This window comes from Morus notabilis, unplaced genomic scaffold, assembly GCF_000414095.1.
Source record: "Morus notabilis unplaced genomic scaffold, ASM41409v2 Scaffold28, whole genome shotgun sequence".
NCBI lineage: Eukaryota > Viridiplantae > Streptophyta > Magnoliopsida > Rosales > Moraceae > Morus > Morus notabilis.
In genome coordinates, this window is record NW_010361930.1 from 84,246 (window position 1) to 95,298 (window position 11,053).

The 11,053-nt window shown below is 37.9% G+C and overlaps 1 pseudogene; it reads right to left on the minus strand.

Moving 5' to 3' along the window:
• Positions 1–975: 975 nt before the first annotated feature.
• Positions 976–5,412, minus strand: LOC21394748 (annotated as a pseudogene).
• Positions 5,413–11,053: the final 5,641 nt, after the last annotated feature.

The following is an 11,053-nucleotide window of genomic DNA, read 5'->3' on the forward strand; positions in this document are numbered from 1 at the left end:
CAGGATGCTGTCGTTTTTTTTGTTTGTTTTTTTTTTGCTTGTTTTCGTTTATCTCATATTTTTATATTTACATTTTTTTTTTTGCTTTGGTCGTTTTTATTTATATTTGTGCTTTCATGTTAAGTGTCATTTTTCTGTTGACGTCGTTTCAAGGATGTTGTCGCTTTTCCTAAATATTACGTTGAATGCTCGTTCGTGAGAAATTTGAGAACGTTTCATCTGATTTAATTTGGGCGGTAGAACATTTTGCCGTCTCAAACAATTTTGCTAAAGCAATATTACTGACTTGACTACGACATGTCGTAAAGGTGAGCATCCACATGAGTCAGTTAACGTTCTTTTATCCGTTCTCATCAAAACAAAACCAAACAAAACAGAAGAAAACATTGGACTTTTTTCTGAAGTTTATAAAAGTTGCTTAAAATTAATGTCGTTTCCATTACGCTATTGGTTTTGTGATGTTGCTTCCTAAGACCATGTCGTTTTCAAAGTTTTGTCATTTTTTTTATTGGAAGACTTGACCTTCAACAAATGTAAAATGGTGAAAACATGTGAAGTAGGAGCTAAGACAAAAGACTAGTACTTCAAAAGACATGTAAACTTCCAATTACAACAACAGCATTTTTTTTTTTTGGGGGGGCTCTGAAATAGAAAAATTACATCAACAGGATGTTAGAGAACATTTAGGTATGGCCATCTAGGAGAAAATTTTCTTGAACAAAAAGTGAAAACAACCAAGAGTAAGACTCACTACTGACTCTAGATGCTATCTATATCTTGTGCTAGACTTGAAAGAAAGAGACCGACTATCGACTCCACACAGCAAGTTCCATTAGAGATCAAGAATGCGGAGATCAGATTGCCGACAGTTTTCCACTGAGAAGAACTTTCCAGGCACGTTTTCCGATTCTGAGAATCACATCTAATGAGGCAACGGGGTAAACTTACACCGAATTTGCGACATTAACTGCTCTCCTTGTTAGCTAGCAGAGTGCAATCAAGAATTGGGTTTTTGCCTCTTTTTCTTGGCAGCTTTGGCAATAGCATCTGAGATCTCCCTTTTTCGCTTATAGTTATTGTTCTTGTTGCTGTTGTCAATGTTGTTAGTATTGTTATCATTGCTAGGATCTTCCTCGCGATTATTGTCATCATCGTCCACGCTTGCTAAACCAGAACCATCGCCTTCACCTTCCAGATTATCATTAGCAAAAAATTTAAGTCTCCACAAGGTAGATTCAGACTGCAAAGGGAACACAATACTTTCAGTAGCCATTGATGACCTGAGCATCAATGTCGAGGTTCACCACTTCAGCAGCAGGCTGCAACGTGGGATCAGATTCAGCAACAATCTCCAACGCCGTAGTAAGATTTTCAGGAGACATTCTGGCGAGAGCTGCCCCAATCCTTCTCTTCTCTTCTACTGAAAATTTTCTGATAGAAATCAAATAGAAATTGAAAGAAACAAATGACCTTTGATTTGAGAGTTAGGTCACACCTCTCTAATAATTTCTAATCTACTGCTAATATTTTTCAAAACATGCATGAGAAACCCTAATCTTCCCCTAACAACCTTCTTAAACTCAGTCTCCTACTAATGACCTTATCAATTTACCAAACTGCCCCTGTTCTTAAACCGACCTGCCCAGGTCCCGGATCTCCCCACCACAGTGTTGAAACACCATGCCCAGCCTTCCCCAGCCTTGGCGCGCCCCATGGCGGCGCCAAAACACCTAATCCTGTCACCCCAAACCCTAGGCCGCCTCCTCCAGCCGTGACCCAGCCTCCTCCGCCGCCCCCAACGCCGGGAAAAGCTCCTCCAAGTCGCGCTTCGCCTGGGCCGCCCTCTGCGCCAGCAAATCGGCCGCGTCCCGCCGCCTCTCGCCGCGCCAAACGGGGGGATTCCAACCCTCCTCCCTCTGCGCCGTCGCCGACCTCTTCAAACAAAACCCTAGGGCGCACGCCCAGGGAACTTCCGACCTCCCCAGGGGTCCCCTCAACCCCAATCGCCACTCCCTTTCCTCGCCTGACCGAGTTCTCAGCCGTGTCGATGGCCGCCGTCGACGGCGTCAGTGAACCCGCCGCCGCCAGAGGGTTAGCATGAAGATCCATCAATTTCTTCAACATTTCCTCCAAGTTATTGAACCGTCCTTCCACGTTGTTGAATCTGTCCTCCATGGCAAAAAATCTTCCTTCCATAGTTGTCTTCATCTCCTCAACCTCAGATTCTAATCTTTCTCCAAGAGCATCCATCTTCTTGGCAGCCATCTCCCCAGGAAAGAGCTTTGATACCAATTTGATAGAAATCAAATTAGAAATCAAATAGAAATTGAAAGAAACAAATGACCTTTGATTCGAGAGTTAGGTCACACCTCTCCAATAATCTCTAATCTACTGCTAATACTTTCCAAAACATGCATGAGAAACCCTAATTTTCCCCTAACAACCTTCTTAAACTCAGTCTCCCACTAATGACCTTGTCAATTTACCAAACTGCCCCTGTTCTTAAACCTACGCCTATAATACGTTTTCAGCCCCTCCCTTCCAAGTCTAACATTTTCTGAAACCATGGTCTCAGTATTATATTCCACAACCGTGGATATGAAAAACTAGTGATTCATATGCAAGATCAATCATTTATGCGGAGTTCCTCTTACTTTTGGTTCAAGAAACATGCATCCCCATAGGCTTCATATGGTACTATAAGCTGCCATGAACATGCTGTAGTTCGGTTCATAGCGTGCGCAACAGTGCTAATAAAATTTCAACTTCATAAAATTTACGTCGCAAATCAAGCACGGTGTAAACAAGAAACAGTTGGGAATTGTAGATTCCTGAATCTTTGCCAACCAATTGATGTTTCCGTCCTTCAGAACTAGGTTGCTTACGTGAAAATGAGTTTCATTTGTGTCACATTGTGATTGCTCTTGGCGATTTTTCCATCGACGTTTTTCTTTTTCATTCAGAAATAAAATGCTCGCTAGCCAGTGAAGATACATCACCTTAAAACCAATTCCCCCTTAGATGTGTAAACATTATTTTCAATGCCGTTGAAAAACTCAAGCAAACAAAAACACGCACATTACTTGGCAGATCTATGATAGAACCGTGTTTCAATTGATATTTAGCTATAAACTACACACATGAAATGATAAGCATCGAACCTGCACTTCAGAACAACCATTTCTCGAAGTTCTTCCAAATGTGCATCAATCTCATTCAGCTGAAAAGATAGATGTATAGTCAAGCCAGATTACCATCATACTTTCATTTTATAAAAAAATAAAAATAAAAATAAAAAATAAATAAAGAGAACTGCCTAAAAATAAAAAAATAAATAAAAACACACACACACACATTTAAAAAAAAAAAAAAAAAAAAGGATTAAGACTACTGAGAAAAAGGTCTTGGACATGCTTGGAAAAATCTAGAGAATATTCATGCATCTCTTTAATTAATTTCAAATACCTGCTGATAACACACCTCATTGCTCACATCTCTAGCCACTTTGGCATACGCAGCCTCGTGAGCAAGTTGCTCCATCAACTTTATCTCTGCCACCTCTGCTTCTCGTCTTTTTTCCTGCAAGTATGTTGCTCTGTAAGTTAAAAAGTGAACAAATCAACAAGTTACTCTATATATAAATACAATGAGGATATCCTGTGCTGTAAGACTTGTAAATACCTCTTCCAACACCTTAGGCAGCAACTGTAGCCACTTCTCGTCAAACTTTTTCGGCAACGTTTTGGCCATATCATAAACATCGCTTTTCTCATCATTAAATTTCATTGCATTTTTGAAAACCAACCTCACATCAGCACATATTTGTCGAACATTTTTATATCCAGTGCCATCCCTAGAGTCCATTTGATTTTTTATTGTACTGAAATCCATAGGCTTGTCAATTACCTAATTATATGAGAACATCAATTAAAAGGAAAAAGAAGAAATCCAGTACAAGGGAAAAAATAATTAAGGATCTGCTAGCAGAAGTTGAGAAATGGAAAATTTTAGTAGCAAGAAAAATTAAGTAACATGGCTCAATTATCTTAATTTGACAAATTATTTGAGAAATAAGTTATGGATCATAATTGTATAACCCCTGTTCAGTTGTACCCAAACAGTACATATAGCCCATCTGGGATAGTAAAATAAATATGCGAAGAATTCCAAACTCTAACCTCATGCAAGTAAAACAAGGAGGCCAATGGAGACCCGTTATGAAGTCAACATTAGTAGCCTTTATAATGTACTCATTCGCCGAGACATTTAGTTTGAATCACGTTGAAAAAACCATGGAAAATATATTTTAACTCCACAATTTTCTGTTAAGATTGTGTGTATTCATTGTTTTCTGCAACTATGAAGGCACACCAATTACATGTTTTGAGTAATGTAGTAAAAGTAGTTGGATCAACAACATATGCTCCTAGTACGTGGACTATAACACAAAATTCATTTTGCAGATTTGTAAGGAAATCATTACACTTTAACTCAAAGTAGTCATCCAAACCTAGACCTTCTACATCCGCAGGCTGCATAAAGGGCCATGCAAACTTATGTCGTGTAATCTGCTACCAAGTGAAGATGAATACAAATTAAAATTTACTTTATTGCTTGCTATAATTGTACAATTGTGCCTAATTAAGCATCCAGCAACTTGAAACCCAAATCATAGAAAAGAGAGAACAATACTACAAAGCATTAATAGAACATAAGAAAATCATGGAGCACATCACATTCGATTTCCAAAGGAAATAAGTTCATGATGAGATCAAAGACCCGCAAGTCCAAGCATGAAAAACACAATGTAGCTAAGCAACTTGCCCGATTTAATATAGTGCCGAATTGGCGCATAAGGTCTTGCATTATCTTTGCAGCAGCAGCTTCCATTCTTGATGCTTCTTAAGACCCGGGATATGTTTATCCTTCACACTCGAGCTGCCTTTATTTACCTGCTTCTTACTAGTAGAAGCGGTGCACTGTTCTATCTCATCCATTTTTTGCTCGATCTGCAATCAAGGCCCATAAGAATAACACTAGGGTAACATATTATGTAACACGTAAGAGAATAATCCATGCCACAGGAGAAAGACTACACAAATTGTATACAAGAATGTGTAGATAGCAAAATTAGTTTCTAAAACAAAACAGGGATTCTTACCCGCTCAACCTTCTGGGAAATTTCATCAACACAATGGTTATAAGTATCCACTTCTCCGGTGTTATTATAACCACTAACTATTGCATCATTTGCAGCATCTGAGACGGGTTTATCCATTGGAATTCACCTAATACAAGTTCAGCAAAAGGCAGTTATTATGGAAACCAATGTAACTGCTTAGACCATAAGAACGAAAGACAGCAAGAAAATTGCATCGGCCTGTTCTTTTACAATTATAAAAATTGGGAACCACAAATGAAAGCCCATTAAAATCTCTAACTAAGAAAAAATTGTCTTAGAAACAAAACCCAAGAATTTCCTCTAATCCCGTGAATGGAAAAACTGTAACTGCCCCAATTAGCGTACCGACCAGGTTGTATAGCAGAAGAATAACAATCTTTTAACAGTTTCAACCTACCAAAGATTAAAAATATAAATAACAATGGTTTGTTCCTCTCATTTTTCAATCTTAAACAAATAAAGAAAGAAAAAAATGAAAAGAAAAATAAAGACTGGCGGCCCTTTGTCGGCTGCCGAGGGATTTGGACGGTCGAGTCCTCAGGTTATCCCCTCTGGCATTTTAACTTTCCCTAATTTCTTCTGGGGCACCGCGCTGGTCACCAGCGTTTTGGTTCCCGGTCACGGCGGCGCTCGGTGGTCTCGGGGTGTCCTCCAGAGGGGGCATGGAGCCTCTCCCGTCTATCTGCTCAACGGTGGTTACCAGCCCTCGAACCAAGTCGGTCAGAGCATTCAACTGGGCCGGCATATGTACCGAATCAAGCTGTGGTATGCCTGATACGCGAAAATACTTTTGCTTAGAATTTAGTGTGTGCTCGCAAGTGTACGAATCACGAAGTAATAATGATCCAAGGATCGAGTATCGTCCACTGGGATTGTTAATTAGGAAAGAGCTAAGTATCGCTCTTTATCTAAACCAATTTGATCTAGACAATATAAAATTAAGGGATTGATACTAAATTAAACAACTAAACTAGACTAAAAATGCAAACAACGGATGCGAAGGTGATTTGGATCGAAGGGATCTCTATATTTAAAATGAGCTAGGGGGGATTCGACTTCACCTAATTATGTTATATTTATCTAAATCCGTCACTTGTCGATGTATTATATCCAATCCTAGATCATGGGTACTAAGATAATCTCACTCCCTCTCCCGAGTGCTAGTGAAATAATATGCTAAATTAATTAAACTAATATCCCTATTAATTTTACCAATTATGCATTCATTAAGTTAAGCCCATATTTGATCTCTTAAGGTTATACTAGCCTCCCGACTCAATATCTCCTTAGGTTGCGTCTCTTAATTCTCAACGTATAAAATTAACTCTCCCGAGCCTGATTTCATACATCTAGGGTCTCTAATCTAATAGGTAATTAAATTAGAAATTAAGCACAAGAGACACAAAAGATTGGACTATAAAACATTCAACAAGCAAACAAACTTTCAAAATATAACTTTCATTAAATTAGATTAAACCCCCCAAGCGTGAGGAAATTAGCTATCCATATTCGAAATCAAATCCACAATTACAAAATACCAAAGATCCATAGTTTAAGCAGAAAATTAAACAAACAATTCAAGAAATACAAAGGGAGAAAGTAATGAAGAACTCCTGTTGGATAATCTCCTCCAAAGCCTTCAAACTGCCTTGAATCCCCTTGAAAATCTCAGAAATCCTTGGTTACTGCTGCTTTTCTTCAGACCTAGGGCTCCAGCCGTGTCTCTGGTTCAATTATCCACTCTCCGTGTCCACCCTCTTCCAGCAACTTTCTTTTCCTTTTATATCACCTCCCGAATGTGCACAAAACTCTCAAATTCGAGATAGGCGCGTTGCAGCCCATGCATGCGCACTGCAGTGCGCGTCAACAAGGACTAGGGTTTTCCAGACGCGCGCCCAAGCCCATGGATGTACGCTGTAGCGCGCATCTCAATTCTCTGGCAGATTCTGGGATGCGCACCTAAGCGCGCCTTGAATTGCGCCTAAGCGCGCGATGACTGGATGGCGGGCGCGCTGCAACGTCCTTTGGGGCGCTGCAGCCTGAAGCTGGAATGCTCTCTAGAATTCTTCTTGGAATGCTCTCTGGAAGTCTCAGGCTGTAGCTTGCTCCTAGGGCGCTGCAGCCGACACAAATAGAGATTTTCATGGACTTCTTTATCTTTTTCGCTCGATTTTCTCCACTTTGTAAATCCTACAAAATAGATTAACATAAACATAAAACTAGTGACAAATTAACTCAAATTTGCTCAAAAACTATAATATATGACGAGGATAAATTGATGAAAAATCAACTTATCAATGCCTGGGTGCGGAATTTCGTCCCTCACTGGGGGTTGATTCCCCTGGTCGGATTGATCTTCCCTGTCCCCATCGTTGGCCGGATGCGCGGCGTTCTCCGTTTGGTTACCTTGATTCGCAACGCCAGTTTTTTCTCTTCTCGGAGGCATGATCGTTGGTTATTTCTTAATTGTCTCGGGTCCTAAACACACGAACCAGAGATTCTGGGTTCGGTCCCCAGGGGAGTCACCAATTGTTGACGGTAGAATTTCATCAACAAGATTATGCCGGATTACCTCTCGGTGGTCCATTGGGTTACCGGCCAAAACTAATTATTTTCTTCGATTTATGCAATTGATAGTGTTTATTTTTTAGGTATATTGTAAAATATATTGATTTGTTGTCAGAACAGAAGTAAAAAGACACTAATTTATAGTGGTTCACTCTATAAAAAAGAGCTACATCCACTGGTCCTTGTATTTTTCCTTTTGTGCTTTTAACATTACCAAAAAAGCTATCTCTTTCTCTCTGGGGTCTTGCACTTTTTATAGCCTACAAATTACATATGGGTCTCTTTTGGGTGGACTGTCACAAGAGGTTTTTTGATGGTTTCTCTCAAGTAGCCTATTATCCTACATGCCTAGACCGTAGCTTCTCAGCACCTTTCGTCTGTTCACTCACCCACTTTGTCCACTATTGCGGCTCTGCGGATCCTCTGTGATTTTCATTGGTCCATTCGAGGCCGTTTATGGGCAGGTAATCATTTCTTGTGCTACTGACCTTCTCTAAACTCAAACGTAACTTAGAGATTTCCCCCTTGTTCCCTCAAAGGCCTTTCTTAGGGCGTGGATCCATATTCATGCGTTCTGCTCTCTGTGCCTACACTATACTTCACAGGGCGCGACCTCTGTCTCGGTCGATCCCCCTTGATGGTACCCCTTCTGTTGTGAACAAATTACGCAAGTCCCGACTGTATGTAGGGTCGACAGTTGTATGAATCGTCTCATACGGTCGACCTTTTCACCAGATGTCGGAGGGAAAATGAGCTTTAGGCGTCGACGGCTACCTGACGTGACGGGTTTTGGGCCACATGAAGCGTGGTCGTCATCCGACGTGTTAACGCATATTTGTCCACGTAACAATAAGCATCAATAAGAAGGAAAAAAAAGTTAATAACTGTATTCCGCCGTTATATCTCGTTAAAATTCAAAAATAATGATATTGTTTTTGTTATATCGTTTTCGTTCATCAGCTCATATAAATATCGTTTTTGAAAGTTTTAGTTAATAATATTATTATTAGTGGAACGTATTTATTATTGATAGTAGTAATGAAACTTACAAAATGAAATATTAATGATATAGTTCTGAAAAAAAAAAAGTAGCAAACTAGAGGAATAGTGGTAGTATGTATATTTAACTTAAAACCAAAATCTTAAGTCAATAAATTGACAATGCTACAAAAGGGAAACTACCAAAATTGTAGAAAATCTCTTCTCTATTTTTTAGGAAACTGATAAATCATTTCTTTCTTTGTTTTTTTTTTCAAAAAATCTCTACTTAAATTTTGAAATCTATTAAGAGATAACTACGCTTATTGAGTCCAACTCTAAATCAGTATCTAACTGAAATTCTTTTTTAAGAAACAAAAAAAAAAAAAAAAAATCTACGTTTCTACCATTTTTATGTTAGAGAAGGTTTTTTTACTGTACCGTAGCCGTTGGATTAATTTTTTAAAGTTAAATTTGCGAGTGATGATAAATTTGAGGTGCTGCGGGATAGAACTGCTTTCAGTTACAGCTGTTGAACAACTGATATAACGGTTAAAAGATAGTCCCTGCGGGTTGGGTTAAAAAGCATTCCCTATCATAAATATTGATTCACTCATATAAACTCTCCTTCTCACACACCATTCTTGAGCGGCTGATAATCTTTCCGATCAATCCAACAACAGCAACATGAATCCGAATGATCGGCAACCTGAACGGCGTTTCGGAATCGAAAGAGAACAACTCAGTGAAGAGCTTCGTAGGTTGTACGCAATCCGAAATCGGCTCGAAGAAATTTTGAATAAATTTGACGTTCTTGAACCTTTCTTTAGGCCTTACGGAGTCAGCAAAATTCATCTCGAAGAACAGCTTTATAGGTTGTACAAGATCCAGATTCAGCTTCAAGAATCTATTTTGAATAAGTTGGACAGTAATAGTCACAATAATTTGTGGTGTCATTCTGTAAAATAAAATGACACAAAAGGTTACATTTGAATTAAATATTACTATTATAACCGGAGATGAAAACGATAATGGGTCCCACCGGGCGCGCTAAAAACTATGTTGAGTGAAAATATTTTTTTTATTATTGAAATAATATTTTACACGCAACATAATTTCACCTATCTTAGGATTTAATTAACATAGGAGTTTATTATTTTTAGTTCGACTCATTCAATATTATAAGAATAATCTCTTAATTACAATCCCTTGGTACAAGGGAAAACCTTTTGATTCCAATTAAAACAGTAAATTCTATTTTCTGTGAATTTGAGAAATTTGGGTTGATTTAAAATTGCGGCTGAACTCATTGAATTTTGTCAAGTTGCCTACATACCCTGTTAAGGGATCAAGCAACTTGTAGTTCGAATTTTGGGTTTGAAAATTTTAGATAATTACTCGGTGTATGACCTTATGAGGAATTTACGCACTTTGAAATTTGATTTAATTTTGTTTTGATTATGTCTTTTATGAGAATTTTCAAAATTGAATTTGATCTTGAAACTGCACCTAAATTTTAGGTTGCCTACGTATCCCATAGGAAATCAAGTCAATCGTAGTTCTTGATTTGGGTTTAGATTTTGGAGAATTCCCCGATATATGACCATATGAGAAATTCAAAGATATTTTAAAATTCGATTTAGAATTTTACTTTAGAATTTAGATTTGAAAGTTATATTTAGATAATTCCCCGGTATATGACCTTATGAGGAATTAAAAGGATCATTTTTTGAATTTGGTGTTGAGATTTTTTTTATTTAAATTTGGGATTTAAAAATTGTATTTAATCACCGTATGGTTTTACGAGACAATGGGCTCATTTTTTGAACTTAGGGACCATAAAAGAGCTCAATTTATACATTTCAAATTTATGGGTATTTAATATTCCGAATTTATTTTAAAATTTATCCTTTATCCCTTATCTTTTTTTTAAAAAAAATTTAAATTTCATCATAACTAAACTGATTGATCCGATTGTATGATGTATATACTCTTTTTGTGCTGACGGTTTGATTTCAAAGGAAACTAAAATCTCCTTCATCCTCATCCATTCTACACGTTTCTTTTCAGCAAAAGGTTTAATGCGTGCTGTGACGCTTGTACTTGCTAGAAGCAACAAATGATTCAAGCACGTGATATATATATATATATACATATATATATATATTTGTGAAGGTATTGAGAAAGAGATACAAGTGACGGTTGCTTGTTCTCTTTTTTTTTTTTAATTTTCCTTCTATGCTTGTTTCTTGACGGGTATAGTGTGATTTATATGAATATTTTCATATAAATCATATGCACATAATTTTTCATATGCCGATTTTT